Source organism: Oryctolagus cuniculus, chromosome 17 (assembly GCF_964237555.1).
Source record: "Oryctolagus cuniculus chromosome 17, mOryCun1.1, whole genome shotgun sequence".
NCBI lineage: Eukaryota > Metazoa > Chordata > Mammalia > Lagomorpha > Leporidae > Oryctolagus > Oryctolagus cuniculus.
In genome coordinates this window covers 66495304-66512235 of record NC_091448.1, presented here as the reverse complement: position 1 = coordinate 66512235, position 16932 = coordinate 66495304, and the positions used below count along the sequence as shown (strand labels likewise).

Here is a 16932-nt window from a genome sequence, read left to right as displayed (position 1 = left end):
AGGTACCAGTGCTTTAATGCCTTCCTAATGCTGATAAGGCTCCATGGTGTAGACAGACCACAATACCAATTCACATACTCATCCTTTAAGAGCCACCTGGGTTATTTCCACTTTGGGGCTGCTATGAATAATGCTGTTGTGAACATTCAGGAACAAGTTTTTGTGCAACCATGTTTGTTTTTTAATTCCTGAACCTATAAGTAGGAATGATACTGCTGGGTCTTATGTTAAGGCATGCTTAACATACGTGAGGAACCACCAATCTCTTTTCCACATTGGCTACACCATTTTACCTTCCCACCTGCCATGTAGGAGAGTTCCCATTCTATCTATCTATGTCAACAACTGTCAGTGTATGTCTTTTTTTATTATGACCATCCTATTAAGTGGCTAAAGTAGCATCTAATTGTGGTTTTCATTCACATTTCCCTAATGACTTCAGATGTTGTGCATCATTTTATGACTGCTGGCCATTTATATATCTTCATTTCATGAATGTTTATTCCCTTCTCCTTGAAGTCTAAGAATTCTTTAAATACTCTGGGCATTCTAAGAACTAGACCTTTATCAGATACAAGACTTGCAAATACTGTGAGTTGTCTTAGCTTTTTTAAAAAAATTATTTACCTATTTTATTTTAAAGGGATACAGAGACAGAAGACAGAGATAATTCTTCCATTTGCTGGTTCAATCGCCAAAGTCCCGCAACAACTAGGGTGGGTCAGGCCTAACCCAGGGGCCCAGAACTCAATCTGAGACTCCCATAAGAGTGGCAAGGACCCAATACCTGACCATCACCTGCTGCCTCCCAGGGTACACACTAGCAGGAAGCTAGATTGGAAGCAGGGTAGCCAGGAATCAAATACGGTACTCTGATCTAAGATTCAGACTTTCCAAGTATCAACTCAACTGCTATGCCACACACCTGTCCCACCTTCTTGACAGTCTCCTTGGATGCACCAGTGTTTTTAATTTTCAAAACATATAGTCTATATAACCCTCTATATGTGAGGGTTCATTTTGGGGGTGTCAAGTCGGTTCCATTGATTCCAATGATTGTCAATCATTACTCCAGTACCATACTGAGATTACCATAGGTTTGAACTGGGTTTTGTTGTGGAGTTTTTGCTTGCAACAGACTGAAAGTAGAGCAGGAAGGGAAGTTCAATCCAGGCCTCCCACATGGGTGTCAGGAACCAATTACTTGAGCTATCACTGCTGCCTCCCACTGTCTGCATTACCAGGAAGTAGAACTCAGGAGCTGAAGCCAGACATCAAATCTAGGCACTTGGATATGGGATGCAGACATTTTAACCAGCATCTTAACTGTCAGGCCAAATGCCTGCCTCTGGGTTTTGCAATTGGGAAGTTTGAGTCCTCCCGATTTTTTCCTTTTTTAAGTATTGTTTTAGCTATTCTGGATCCCTTGAATTGTCATATGACCTTATGCCAATTTCTGGCAAGAAGCCAGCTTGGATTTTGCTAGGAATTGTGCTAAAATCATGGATAAATTTGGAGAACAGTCACATCTTCACTGTACTTTCTGATTCATAAACACAGAATGTCTTTCCATTTTCTTAGATCTTCTTTAAAATTACTCAAAAATATGTTGTAGCTTCAGAGTACAGGCCTTTTCATTCTGATTAGATGTATTCCTAAGTATTTTTCTTTGGTGTGATTGTTTATGGAATTGTTACCTTAATGTCATTTTCAGATTATTAATTGCTAGTCTGAAAATACAGCAAATTTTGGCAGACTGATCTGTGTCCCACAAACTACTGAACTTTTTCTCTAGTAGATTTTTTTGTGCATGGATTCTTTCTCATTTTCTACAGGTAAGATAATCATCTCATCTCCAAAAAGAGAATGTTTTCTTTCATTCATTCCAAAATATATGTTTTTCTCACCTAATTTCCCTAGCTAGAACCTTCAGAACAACATCGAATAAAAGTGGTAAGAGAAAGCACCCTTGCTTTGTTCTTGATCTTAGGATGAAAGCTTTCAATCCATCATAATTCAGCACGAAGTTAGCCAGGGGATCTTCACTGTTGTCCTCTATTAGGTTATTGAGTTGCCTTCTATCCAAGTTCCATGTTTTTATACTGAAAGGTTATTCTAGCTTTTAAATACTTTTAGAACTGTATGTATTGTGATGATCACGTATCTTTTCTTTCATTCTATTAACACAGCACATTACAGTGATTTACTTTGATATGTTTAATCAACTTTTCATTCCTGGGATAAATCCAAGTTGGTTAAGATATGGAATCCTTTTCATATATTCTGTTGGATTATACTTGCTAGTATTTGCTGAGCATTTTTCAATCTATATCATTAGGTACCAGTTTATAATTTTTCTTGTGATATTTTTGTCTGACTTTGGTATCAGCATAAAACTAACCTCATACAATGCTAGGAAATGTTCTGCCCTATATTTTAGAAGACTTAATGAATTATTGACGTTAATTATTTTAGATTTGCAATGAAGTTATGTGTCCTTGAGCTTTTCTTTGTAGAAGTTCTAATTACTAACTAAATCTCTTTTCTTTAAAAGAAAGTTTATCTATTTATTTGAAAGGCAGAAAGAATCAGAATGAATGAATGAGTGAATATCTTCTATTTGCTAGTTTACTCACCACAAACCTGAGGCTGGGCAAGACTGAAGCCAAGAGCCAGGAACTCCATCTGGGTCTTCCACATGGGTGGCCAAGAATCTGAACCCTCATCTGCTGCCTCCCAGGGAGCACATTAGCATGAAGTTGTATCAGAAGCGGACGTGGGGCTTGATCCCAGCCAATCCAGTAAGGGGTGTGGGCATTCTTAGTGGCAGCCTAACCTACCACACCACATCTGCCCCCTCAGTCTCTTCACCTGATATAGGTCTATTCAGATTTGTTAATTTGAAGTCAGGTTCAGCAGTTTGTATCCATCTAAGAACGTGTCCATTCCATCCATGTTTCCTAATTCACTGGCATATAGTCCTCAGTTTTCCTTTTTATACTTCTGATGTCTATAAGGTCAACAGTAATGTCCCCTTTCATTCCTGATTTTTTTTTTTCTTCACAGGCAGAGTGGACAGAGAGAGAGACAGAGAGAAAGGTCTTCCTTTGCTGTTGGTTCACCCTCCAATGGCCGCCGCAGCCAGCACGCTACAGCCGGCACATTGCGCTGATCCAAAGCCAGGAGCCAGGTGCTTCTCCTGATCTCCCATGTGGGTGCAGGGCCCAAGCACTTGGGCCATCCTCCACTGCACTCCCTGGCCACAGCAGAGAGCTGGCCTGGAAGAGGGGCAACCGGGACAGAATCCGGCGCCTGGACCGGGACTAGAACCCGGTGTGCCGGCGCCGCAAGGCAGAAGTTTAGCCTAGTGAGCCGCGGCGCCGGCCCCTGATTTTAAATAATTTTATTGGTCAGTCGAACTTAAGTGTGTTGATCTTTTCAATGAACCAATTTTTATTATATTGAGTTTTCTCTATTGTTTTTCTATATTTCTGCTCTGAACTTTGTTTCATTCCTTTTTTTTTTTTCATAGTTGATTTGGGAGGAAGTTTAGGTACAGATATGAGACTTCTAAACATTTATATTTGCATATATAAACTTCCCTCTGAGCACTGCTCCAGCTCATCATGTAGTATTGATATCTTCTGTGTGCATTTTCATTCCTACCAAAATAGTTTCTGGTTTCCTTTGTGATTTCTTCTTTGAACCACTGGTTATTCATGGGTGCTTATTTCCACTTATATGTGAATTTCCCAGATGTTTTTCTGCTTTGATTTCTAATTTCATTCTACTTTAGTTGAAAACATACTCTGTGTGATTTCAGTCCTTTTAAATGTATTGATAGGTCTTGTGATGTAACATATGATCTTCCTAGAGAATGTTCTATTTACACTAGAAAAGAATACATCTTTAGCATTTTTATGTCGACATTGCTGGGAATTGCTCTGTAGATGTCTGGTACATCTAGATGGTTTATATTCATTCAAGTTTTCTTTTTTTAAATATTTTATTTATTTATTTGAGAGAGCATTACAGAGAGAGGGAGAGACAGAGAGAAAGGTCTTCCACCCACTGGTTCACTACCCAGATGGCCACAACAGCCAGAGCTGAACCCATCCAAAGCCAGGAATCAGAAGCTTCCTCTAGGTCTTCCCATACGGGTATAGGGGCCTTGCTTTCCCAGGCCATAGCAGAGAGCTGGATGGGAAGAGGAACGGCTGGGACACAAACCAGCACCCATATGGGGTGCCAGTGCCACACCTCCCAGCCCACTCCCTAAATGCCTGTACTGGCCAGGGTTGGGTAAGGCAAAAGCCAGGAGCTGGCAACTCAGTCCATGTCTACCCAACATGGGCAACTGGAAGCCAACCACTTGAGCTACCACTTGCCGCCTCCCAAGGTCCACACTGGCAGGAAGCTGGAATTAGGAGCAAAACTCAGACTCCTTTGCAGACACTCTAATACAGGATGCAGACAACCCAAACAGTGGTTTAACCACTAGACCAAATGGCCATCCACTTTTTTTCTACAATATATTCAAGTTATTTCCTTAGTGGTTGTCCTAGAATTATAATTAACATCTTAGTTTATAACATTTTTCTTCAGATTACTATCAAAATAACTTAAATAGTATACAGAAACTTTGCTTCTCTATAGCTCCATTCTCCCCCTACCTTTATACTATTTTTTTATTTAATAAATGTAAATTTACAAAGTGCAACTTTTGCATTGTTGTGGCTTTCCCCCCCTAACCTCCCTCCCACCCGCAGCCATCCCATCTCCCACTCCCTCTCCCATCCCACTCTTCATCACGTTTCATTTTCAATTATCTTTATATACAGAAGATCAACTTAGTATATACTAAGCAAAGATTTCAACAGACTGCACCCACACAACCACACAAGATATAGAGTACTGTTCGACTAGTAGTTTTATCGTTAACTCTCATAGTAAAACACATTAAGGACAGAGATCCTGCATGGGGAGCATGTGCACAGTGACTCCCATTGTTGATTTAACAATTGACACTCTTATTTATGACGTCAGTAATCACCTGAGGCTCTTGCCATGAGCTGTCAAGGCTATGGAAGCCTCTTGAGATCACCAACTCTGAACTTAGTCAAGGCCATATCACAGTGGAGGTTCCTTCCTCCCTTCAGAGAAAGAAAGGTGACTCCTTCTTTGATGGCCCATTCTTTCTGCTGGGATCTTGTTCACTGAGATCGTTCATTCAGGTTGTCTTTGCTACAGTGTCTTGGCTTTCCATGCCTGTGAGACTCTCATGGGCCTTTTAGCCAGATCCGAATGCCCCAAGGGTTGATTCCGAGGCTGGAGTGCTGTTTAGGACATTTGCTATTCTATGAGTCTGCTGTGTGTCCTGCTTCCCCTGCCGGATCATTCTCTCCCTTTTAATTCTATCCTTCATTCTTTGCAGACACTGGTCTTTTTTGTGAAATCTCTTCGACACTTACCTTTTTGAGCAATTATGTACTTAAACTTATCACTTTAACAAGTGAGATGCCATTGGTACATGCCTCCTTGATAAGATTGATTTGGAATCCCCTGGCACACTTCTAGCTCTACCATTGGAGGTAAGCCCGAGTGAGCATGTGCCGACCTGTACATCTCCTCCCTCTCTTATTCCCACTCTTCTATTTAACAGAGATCATTTTTCTGTTAATTTTAAATGCCTAAGAATAATTGTGTATTAATTACAGAGTTCAACCATATCCTGCTATTCTTACCCATCAGGGTGACAAAAAGTTTGAGAAAGTGGAATTAAAACATATTAGATAATCCATGCATCTGATGAGTCTTCAAAAGTTTACAGAAATGTGTACTATGGAAAAACTATGCACTTCTTGGTTGACATTTCTTCCCTGCAGCACACTGAATGTGCCATCTCACTGCCTTGGGGCCTCTATTGTTTCTGATGATACATCAGCTATTAATCTTTTGACGATTCCTAGTATATGATGTTATTTTCTCTTGCTGCTTTCAAGATGTTCTGTGTTTGGCTTCTAATAGTTTGATTATGATACGCCTATATGTGAAACTCTTTCAGTTCATCCTACTTAAGAATTCCTTGAACTTCTTGCATGTATAGATCCATATGTTTTATTAGGTTTAGGAAGTTTGAGGCCACCATTTCTTCAAATATTCTTTCTCCTCTTTTCTCCTTCTGAAATTGGTAAGCTTGATGGTGTCCTACTCTCTAGGATTGCATCCATCTTTCTTCTTTCTTCCTTCTTTCTGTTCCTTCAACTCAACAATCTCAATTTATCATCAAATTCCTGATTCTTTCTTCTGCTTAGTCAGATCTGCCACTGACACTCACTAGTGAATTTTCCATATTAATTACTATGTTTTTCAACTCCTCAATTTCTATTTGGCTCCTTTTTATAATTTCTGTGTGTTTTTTTTTTTAATTTAGAAAGCATACAAAGATGGTGATCTTCCACCCACAGTTTTACTCCCCAACTATCTCTATCATGTGGGGCTGGGGCAGGCTGAAACAGGAAATGGGGAACTCAGTCCAGGTCTCCTCTGTGGGTGAAATTACCTGCTTCCTCCAATACTCTGCATTAGCAGGAAGCTGAAGTTGTGAGTGGAATCAGAACTTGAACCCAGGCACTCTGCTATGGGATGCAGATGTCCCAAGCAGCGTCTTGACTGCTGCACCAATCAGCTGTCCCTCTTTTTAAAGTAATTTTCATATTTAATATGGTCCATTTGATGAGGCATAGTTTTCATTAGTTCTTTACTAAACAAAACTAAATGGTTTCCTTTATACTTTCTTAAACAAGGGTGTCCTCACTCATCACTTCCATTTTAACATCTGTTTGAAAGGTAGTGACTGACAGAGAGGTCTTCCATCTGCTGGTTCATTCCCTAAATGCCTGCAAAAGCCAGAGATGGGCCAGACCAAAGCCAAAAGCTTGGAAAACCATCTGGGTCCCCCACATGGCTGGCAGGGGCTCCCACACTTGAGGCAAAGCTGCTGTCTCCCAGCACGTGAAGCAGCAGGAGGCTGAAGTCAGAAGCCAGGTAGGATGTGGACATCCCAAGTGACAGCTTAACCCTCTGCACCACAACACCCACCTCTGAACTTATTATCAGTAACTGAATCAAGTCTTTGTCTAGTGAGTCCAATGTCTGGGCTCCTCTGGGATAGTTTTTTACTGAAACTGGAATTTCCTCTGAGTATGAGCCATATTTTGTTTCCTTCTCGCTCTCATAAAAAAATGAACATTTTAAATAATATAGCAATTCCAAAAACTAGATTCCTGTCTCCAGTTTGGTGTTACTAATGCTTGTTGTAGCAGTTGCTGTTATCTAGCCACTTTTCTGAACCAATGCTATAAAGTTTGTATTACTTATGATGTGTGGCCATTGAAGTCTCCACTTGGTTAGCCTGGGGGTCAGGACTGAATAGAGAACTCCCTACAAGTCTGGAATCAACAATTCTCCCAGCTTTTGTCAAAGAGCTCCAAGTACACGTTGTACTGTGTCCTTTCTGTTCTTAGCCAGGCAGTCCAGGGCTGTCTTTTCTTTTACTTCCTGCATGCATAGAACCTCAGGATCAGCCAGTTATAAAGAAGTCAGGGCCCCTTCAGGTCTTTCCTGGCAAAGCTTATAGCCCTAGATATGTGTAAGGCCTTCCAAATTCACAGGAATACATTCCACCATCTTCCAGTGTCCTGAGGGTATATTGTGTGTTTCAAAGTTCTAATGAACATCTTATTCCTCAGCTTCCCATGTTAAGCTTTTTGAATAGACTATCTTTTGGTCCCAACTGCTATCCAGTATCGCACACAGCTTCCATGGTGAAGCACTTGCCTGTAGTTATTTCCCAAAAACAGCCTCTGAGAGAGGCTTCATTCTGCATGTTTATCTCCATTCATTTCCATTCTCTCTGTCTCTGTTCTGTCTCTCTCTCTCTTTCTCTCCCTCCCTCCCTCCTTCTGTCCCTCTATCCCTCTCCCTCTCTCTGATACTGGGCATACAGGCTATTTTTTTTTTTATTTTGGAGAGTTTGGAGGTTTTTTTTTTTTTGCTCATTTTACACATACTTCTCTTTTCTCTCATTATAATTCCTGATTTGGTTCAAATGTAGACAAAATAAATTGGACAAAGTTCAAACATTATCCAACATTCACATGGTTACATATGACTTTGAGTATGCAAGTAATACATCTCATAATTTTAAAAAAATTGAGAAGCAACAAATTAAAAATAAAATTCACCCACAATCCAAAAACCTAAACCCAAATATTACTAAGACATCAGTCTATTCCTAAAGCAGATGTTTCTTTTTTAACCTTTATTTAATAAATATACATTTCCAATGTACAACTTCTGGATTATAGTGGATTTTTGCCCCCATAACTTCTTCCCACCCGCAACCATCCCATCTCCCATTCCCTTTCTCATCCCATTCTTCATCAAGATTCATTCTCAATTCTCTTTATATACAGAAGATCAACTTAGTATATACTAAGTAAAGATTTCAACAGTTTGCACCCACACAGAAACACAAAGTATAAAGTATTGTTTGAGTACTAGTTATACCATTAATTCACATAGTACCACACATTAAGGACAGAGATCCTACATGGGGAGTAAGTGCACAGTGACTCCTGTTGTTGATTTAACAATTGACACTCTTATTTATGACATCAGTCATCACCCGAGGCTCTTGTCATAAGCTGCCAAGCCTATTTTTAAGGCTACCACTGAGCTTGCCAGGGAGGAACTGTCTAGGGCAAGTTAAATACACGAAACCCACACAAATCTCACTATTCTTAGAGAAAGTCAGCCAATTTTCTTGAGTAAATGCCCCACAGGTGGCTGCAAGCCTTTGGTTAAATTTCCAGAATTATCAAAAACTTGATTCTGACCACTTTTACCATTTTGTTGTTCCCTTTATGAAGGGATAAATTTTCAGATGTTCTCACTCCACTGTTTACATAGGTTTCCACTGATGTCACCTACAACATGCTTTTAAATCTCTAGTCTCAATGACTCTGAGCTAAATATCTAATTGTGGGATAAGATTAGGGAAAAGGAATAAAAAGAGAAACTAATTTTCATGAGCGCTATCCTGAGAAGGTTGATGAAATTTTCAAAGTACTTCTATATTTAGTCATCTCAAGCTTCAGATTAAAGTGACAAATATTTGGACCCTTTTCTGCACACATATTAGACACAGTCTGGGGCAGGACTGAGCTCCAGCTCCAGCTTTGCTTCTTACAAGTGCAGTGACCTACAACAAGTTACACAGCCTCTGTGACTCAGCACAATATATATCACAATAGGCTACTGGGCTACAATACCTATCACAGAGGTTACTGGGAACATCCAGTGTTGAATGCTGAACACAGATGCTTGGCAGCCAAATCAATATCATCTGTAAGAGTTATTATTTTCACAGTCTGTAACAGTACAGTACGTTTTTGAGTAGAGTTAAACTAAAGGCAGTTTTTTTTTTTTTACCTGTTTTTGTTTTTGTTTGCTTGCTTTAAAAACTTTAAAAATCTATTACAGCATTTAGGAATGAAATTTCCCACAACATGAATTTATTCACTGTATTGGTAGGGAAACAAAATGTGAATTCTTTACTCAACAAATATTTATTAACCATGCAGTAAATTTCAGGCACTATGCCACACACAGGCATAACAAAGACAATAACAATATCCCTGCCCTCAAGGAGCTACAGGCCAGGAGACTGACAGGCCAACAGGTGATGACAAGCAACGTAACAAAGACTGATGTGACGTGATGTGACGTGATGTGATGTGACGTGATGATGTGATGTGATGTGATGTGATGTGATGTGATGTGATGTGATGATGTGTGATGCGAAATGAGAACACCAGTGGAAGAACGTGACAAGAGTATGGCTTTGACGTGGGTTCTTTTTCCATCAACTAAATGAATTAAGTCATGGCTTGTTTAAAATTTCCAAAGATGAAAGGCAAGCACCTTGAATTATGGAGAACACAGGATTAGTGTTTCCTACACAAAAAAGGGCTTCCCTATCAGTGTGGTCACTTCTATACGTCTTTCTTTTTTAAGACACAGACAGCTCCCGCCCACTAGTTCACTTCCCAAATACCTGCAATGGCTCAGGCTAGGCTAGGCCAGGCCCAGGCTGAAGCTGGAAACCAGAAACCAGTCCACGTCTCCAAGTAGATAGCAGAGACTCAACCAATTGAGCCATCACCACTGCCTCCCAGGGTCTGCATTAGCAGGAAGTTGCAATTAGAAGCTGGAACTGGGAATCAAACCCAGGCATCTGATTTGAGACGTAGGTATCCCAATCTGGGTGTTAATTGCTAGGCAAAACACTGGCTCCACTTCTAAGGCTTTTCACCTAAAAAGTTCTTTGGCATATTTTGTGTTTATTATGCATTTTTTTGTATCTTTTCTCTTTCTCTTCTCCATTCATCCTCTAGGAGACATAGATAGTTCCCAAAGAACAAGTGCTTTTTGAATCCTAAGGGTGATTTGTAAGTACACAGAAAGTAATTTTAAGCCTAAAATGTCTACACAAAAAAGAATATAATTTCTCATACAGTCTTGTGCTTACTGAAATGGCCGATACCTTTAATTCCATTGCCTTTTTCAGAAATCTCAATCGTAATCCTCTGACAAATGTTGAAGATTCGTATCTTTTTAAACTGCCAGCATTAAAATATCTGTAAGTATGAAAATAATCTTTTTTTATTTTCATCAAACATTAAGTATTTGAGATTGAGGCTAAAAAGTCATGATTTTAAATTAGGTTACTGAAAAAAGTTATTGACTGAGGCAAGAACTGAGAAAGAATTTATCATGGGAAAGACAGCTGGCAGGGCGAGACAGTGTTACATGCAAATACATGTTAGGAATACCATCTATCCCAAGCAAAGAGGTATAGATGTAAATTTTTTAAAGAAAAAATAAGAATTAAAAGAGGTCAGTGTAGTATAAAATGAAAAATAAGACAATGGCAGAAAAAGGTGTAGGTTCTACTCTTCAATGCCAAGGTCATTAATCTGATGATGCAAATAGTAAAGTCATTTCAACCAGGGCTTTCTGGAACTGTCTCCATGACAAACTCTTGAGCTGTCTTGCTTTATAGAGAAGCCAAAACTGATGTAACCACATCTTCCTGAAACAACCTTTTTAAGGACAGATCTTTTTATTGAGGTCCATACCGTGAATGTTTGGGCTTTCTCCTTCAGAGACTTGGGAACAACACAAGTACCACTTACCACAGTTGAGAACATTCTCATGATGACTCTTCAACTGGAAAAACTGTAAGGTATCTTTTTCTTAGGTTTATTTCCATGTAAGTCTGTAGATGTGTTTTCTTAAGTCAGGCTTATGGAGGTATAATTTTTATGTATTTCAATTCACACTGTAAAGTTTGCTGAGTTTTGGCAAACACGTGGTTATGTAACCACCACCAAATTCCTGATGTAGAACATTTCTATCAACCCAAAAAGGTCCCTCATGGTCCTTTCCAGTCAATCGTCTCCTCCCATCCCCAGACCCAGGCCCTCAAACCACTCACCCTGTTTCTATTCTTGTAGTTTTTCCTTCCACAGTGTCTTATAAGCAAAATCATGTAGTAAGTGTAGCCTCTTGTGTCTGGCTCCTTTACTCAGCATAATCCTTTAGAGATTAAACTACTATTCATGTTGCTGCCTCTACCTATTGCTGAGTAATATTCCAATTGTGTAGTTACACCAGTTTATCCATTTCATCAGCTTATAGAACTGTGTTTTCCAACTTTTTGCAATTATAAATAAAGCCACTAACAGCACTCACATGGAGGTCTGTGAGTGGATATGTGTCTTCATTTCTTTGGTGTAAAGATCTAGGGGTAGGACAGTTCATTACCTACTAAGTGTATATTGAACTGTTTAACACACAGCTAAACTGTTTGCCAAGTAGCTGCTGCAGTCTGCACTCTCACCAACAATGTTCGAGAGTGGCACTTGCAACATGTGTTGTCCCAGTCCTCAGGTTTCAACTTTAACAAAAATTTAGAAACTGGATGTTGTGGCACAGCATTAAGATACCACTTGGGGGGCTGGCACCATGGCTCACTTGGCTAATCCTCCGCCTGTGGTACTGGCATCCCATATGGGCGCTGGGTTCTAGTCCCGGCTGCTCCTCTTCCAGTCCAGCTCTCTGCTGTGGCCCGCGAAGGCAGTGGAGGATGGCCCAAGTGCTTGGACCCTGCACCCGCATGGGAGACCAGGAGGAAGCACCTGGCTCCTGGCTTCAGTTTGGCGCAGCTCCGGCCATAGCGGCCATTTGGGGGGTGATTGGGAGGTGAGCCAACGGAAGGAAGACCTTTCTCTCTGTGTCTCTCACTGTCTAACTCTACCTGTCAAATAAATAAATAAATAAGATACCACTTGGGATGCCTACATCCCGTATCAGAGTGCCAAGTTTGAGTCCCAGCTACTCTGCTTCCAGCTAATGTGCACCCTGGGAGGTAGCCGATGGTAACTCGAGTATTCTGGTCTCTGCCACCCATGTAGGAGACCCACACACTGAGACCTATATCCTTGGCATAGTCCTGGCCCAACCCTGGCTGTTATCAGCATTTGGGGAAGTGAACCAGCAGATGGAAGGTCAATCTTTCTCTCTCTCTCTCTTTCTCTCTCTCGTTCTTTCAAATAAGTTAAAAAACAAAACTTTTTTAATGTAGCTTTTCTGCTAGTAGATATATAGTGGAATCTCTATTTTTTTTTAGTATTTAAAAATAGTTACTTGAGAGTCAATCAGTTCTCTCACCAAATGCCCACCATGACCAGCACTGGGCTGAAGCTGGAGTTGAAGGCTGGGAATTCAACCAAGACCTCCCATGTAGGTGGCAGGAACCCCAATTTCTCAAGCCCAAGAAAGGCAGGAGAACTATATTAGCAGGAAGCTGGAATCAGGAACCAGAGAGAAGAATCAAATGCAAGTGCTCAAATGTGGGACTCAGTCATCCTAACGCTGGCACCTTGGGTACACTCACTGCAGTTTAAACTTGCACTACTCTAATGACTGACGATACTGTTGTGCAAGTATCTTTACCAAGTGTCTATTCAAATCTGTTCCCATGTAGTAATTTGATGTTAATCTTAGGGAGGTTTTTTTTTTTTTTTTTTGACAGGCAGAGTGGACAGTGAGAGAGAGAGAAAGAGAGAAAGGTCTTCCTTTGCCGTTGGTTCACCCTCCAATGGCCGCCGAGGCTGGCGTGCTGCAGCCGGCGCACTGTGCTGATCCGAAGGCAGGAGCCAGGTGCTTCTCCTGGTCTCCCATGGGGTGCAGAGCCCAAGCACTTGGGACATCCTCCACTGCACACCCTGGCCAGAGCAGAGAGCTGGCCTGGAAGAGGGGCAACCGGGACAGAATCTGGTGCCCCGACCGGGACTAGAACCCAGTGTGCCGGCGCCGCTAGGTGGAGGATTAGTCTATTGAGTCGCAGCGCTGGCCGTGAGTTATCCTTTCACTCTACTAAGTGTACCTTCTGAAGAGTAGAAGTTAATTTTTTAATGTTGCTGAGCCTATAGCAACTTTTTATCTTGTATGGTTTGTCCTTTTATTGTGCCTTTCCTAAAAAAATCATTCAAATAACCCATTGTCTAATCTAAAGTTACAGAGATTTTCTCCTGTTTTCTTGTAGAAACTGTAGAGTTACATTTAGGTCCATGATCCTTTCTAGTTAATTTTCATGCAGAGTTTGAAGTATCTCAAGTTTTGAAGTTTTAAAAAGGATTTCCTTAGAGCCCTATTCTGACATTTTACCATAAACTCACTGCAACTTCCATTGTGACCTTCCCCTGCCAATTGGACAAGCTAAACAGAAACTATGATAAGGCTAGTCGAGCGGACTCCACAAGATAAGAATGGGGAAAGGCCTCTCACAGCATACCCTGCCCTAATCACTTCTGTCAGATCACCTCCTTGACTAACGTTCCCACATCATCAAGTCCACTGGTTTCTGCTCTAGCCTCCTCTTCCTCAACCTTGGGCAGCATCTGCCACAGTGGATCCTCCCAGGTCAGTGAGAGGCCTTCCTCTCCAAAGAGTCAAAGCTCTCATCATCAACAAGCTTTCTCAGTTAGCCAAGGCTGTGGTGTTCTAGCTGCTTTTTTCATACTTGACCATCAGTGGACAGGAAAAGTGCTAGCATTTTCTGGAGCCATGTGCAACCAAGGCTATAAAAACCTGAAAGCAATTGTTACACTGGAGTTCATTATTGGAAGTCCTCAGGAGTTTAGACAAAGCAGGCCAGCTCACTTGTGTCATGACTCATAAGTGATGGTCCTTAATGCATTCTTAAAGACTTACTTATTTATTTGAAAGGCAGAAATACAGAGAGAGAGAAAGATCTTCCATCTGCTGGTTCCTAGCTCAAAAGACCACAACAGCCTGGGCTTGGCCAGGCCAAAGTCAGGCGTCGGAGCTTATTCTGACTCATGTGGGAGCAGGAGCCCAAGCACTTGGGCCATCCTCTGCTGCTTTCCCAAGTGCATTAGCAGGGAGGTGGATCAGAAGCAGAGCAGCTGGGACTTGAACCCGTGCCTATAAGGGATGCTGACACTGCAGGTGAAGGCTTAACCTGCTACACCACAGCGCTGGCCCCTTTATAGCATATTAATGTGCAATGGTCTTATCTAGTAAGAATAAGCTATACCTCAGGTCATTAGCAATTTCAAAAGATTTTCCAATATTTTTTTAAGATTTTATTTATTTATTTGACAGATAGAGTTATAGACAGTGAGAGAGACACAGAGAAAAAAGCCTTCCGATGGTTCACTACCCAAATGGCCACAATGGCCAGAGCTGCACTGATCGAAGCCAGGAGCCAGGTGCTTCTTCCCAGTCTCCCATGCAGGTGCAGGGGCCCAAGGACTTGGGCCATCTTCCACTGCTTTCCCAGGCCACAGCAGAGAGCTGGATCAGAAGCAGAGCAGCTGGGACTAGAACCAGCGCCCATATGGGATGCTGGCACCACAGGTGAAGGATTAACCTACTGTGCCATGGTGCCGGCCCAGATTTGCCAATATTTTTAAAAATAATGATTTGGGGCCCAGCACTGGTGTTGTGGCATAAGGTGAAGTTGTCTGTGATGCTGGCATCCCATATGGGAGTGCCAGTTCAAGTCCCAGCTGCTCCACTTCCCATCCAGCTCCTTGCTAATGAACCTGGGGAAGCAGCACAGGATGACCAAAGTGCTTGCCCCCTGCCACCCAGGAGAGACCTGAATATAGTTCCTGGCTCCTGGATCCTGGCTCCTGACTTCAACCCAGCCCAGCCCCAGCTGCGGTGGCCATTTGGGGCATGAACCAGTGGCTGGAAGATTTATTCACATTGGCCTTAGAAAGATAAATTGAGGTGCATGCTGTAAAACAACTGATTTGAATGCCTCAAAAATCCCAATGCCATGAAACACTGCAAAAAAGGAACAGTTCTAAACTGAAGAAAATTAAAGAGCCATGAAAATAAAATGCAATGCCTGATTTAAAAGTAGCCAAGACATGTTTGGGACAGCTGAGAGCACCTGCATGTGGACCACAATAGACGGTGATGTTAATGTTAAAGCTGACTGGGTGATAATAGTGTTGTGGATATGCAGGAGAATGCCTTTGTTCTTAGGAGACGCAGACTTCAGGTTTAGCAAGAAAAGGTCATCATATCTACAGCTCATTCTCAAATGGTTTGTCCAAGAAGTGCATAGAGACACACACGTGGAAAGTGAATGTGGCAAAATGTTAGCAACAGTTGAATCTAAGTGAGAGAACATGTAAACTCATGACACCAATCTTTCGGATATTTTTGTAGGCTTGAAAATTTTCAAAATACGAAGTTAGGGGTAGAAAGGACTTAACGAAAATTTCCTGTTAGAACTGAAGTCTAGTAAAACACTAGCTTAGCATTCTGAGTGCATTCTTTCTATATGAAGCTTTCTCTGGACCCAAAGAAGTAACATTAGTCATCTGTAACAACTCAACCATTGGTTATTCTATTGGTTAGAAAGAGCCTGGCCCACTAAGTGTATCCAGTGTTAATCTAAACTCTATACATTGTGCCCCCAACCCACAGCCTTCGTGTTTCCATGAAACACAGGTTCTGTTTGCCTAATAAAGTCATCCTTTTGCCTCAGAGAAGGCCCCCAAACAACCCAAGGTGGGAGAGCATCAGTACTGTGCAGGTAGTGGTTTGCAAGTGAATAACTAGAGTGGCTAACTTGTGTTGCACACTCACACGTGTCAGGCACATTTCAAGTGCTGATTCATTTGGTCCTCACATCTCATTAGAGGTAGGTGCTATCAGAATGAGGTGGCTGAGAAACAGAGTCTAAGCCATTTGCCCAAGATCATATTATTAGCAGAGCTAAGATGTGAACCTAATCTGATGATGGAATTTGTACTCCTAATCACTACATTATACTGCTTAAGTATAATATTGAGGACTCACTCCTATTAAACAGGCTGTTTTTATCTCCCTGAAACAGCCTCCAATAATTCTTTTTTTTTTTTTTTTGGACAGGCAGAGTGGACATTGAGAGAGAGAGAAAGGTCTTCTTTTTGCCATTGGTTCACCCTCCAATGGCCGCCACTCCCTGGCCACAGCAGAGAGCTGGCCTGCAAGAGGGGCAACTGGGACAGAATCCGGCGCCCGGACTGGGACTAGAACCCGGTGTGCCGGCGCCGCTAGGTGGAGGATTAGCCTATTGAGCTGTGGCTCCGGCTCAATAATTCCTTTTTTTTTTTTTTTTTTTTGACAGGCAGAGTGGACAGTGAGAGAGAGAGAGACAGAGAGAAAGGTCTTCCTTTGCCGTTGGTTCACAATCCAATGGCCGCCACAGCCGGCGCGCTGTGGCCTGCTCCGAAGGCAGGAGCCAGGTGCTTATCCTGGTCTCCTGTGGGGTGCAGG

At 41.7% G+C, this 16932-nt stretch overlaps 1 long non-coding RNA gene across 2 annotated transcripts; it reads left to right on the top strand.

The window, feature by feature from the left end:
• The first annotated feature begins 3088 nt into the window (after window positions 1–3088).
• Window positions 3089–11816, top strand: LOC138846336 (uncharacterized). 2 transcript variants are annotated; one of them, XR_011383807.1, is made up of 2 exons: window positions 3089–3190; window positions 10634–11816. It is a non-coding gene; the product is annotated as an uncharacterized lncRNA (long non-coding RNA). The 2 variants fall into 2 exon arrangements; XR_011383806.1 differs by lacking the exon at window positions 3089–3190 and adding an exon at window positions 8404–10514.
• The last annotated feature ends 5116 nt before the right edge of the window (window positions 11817–16932 follow it).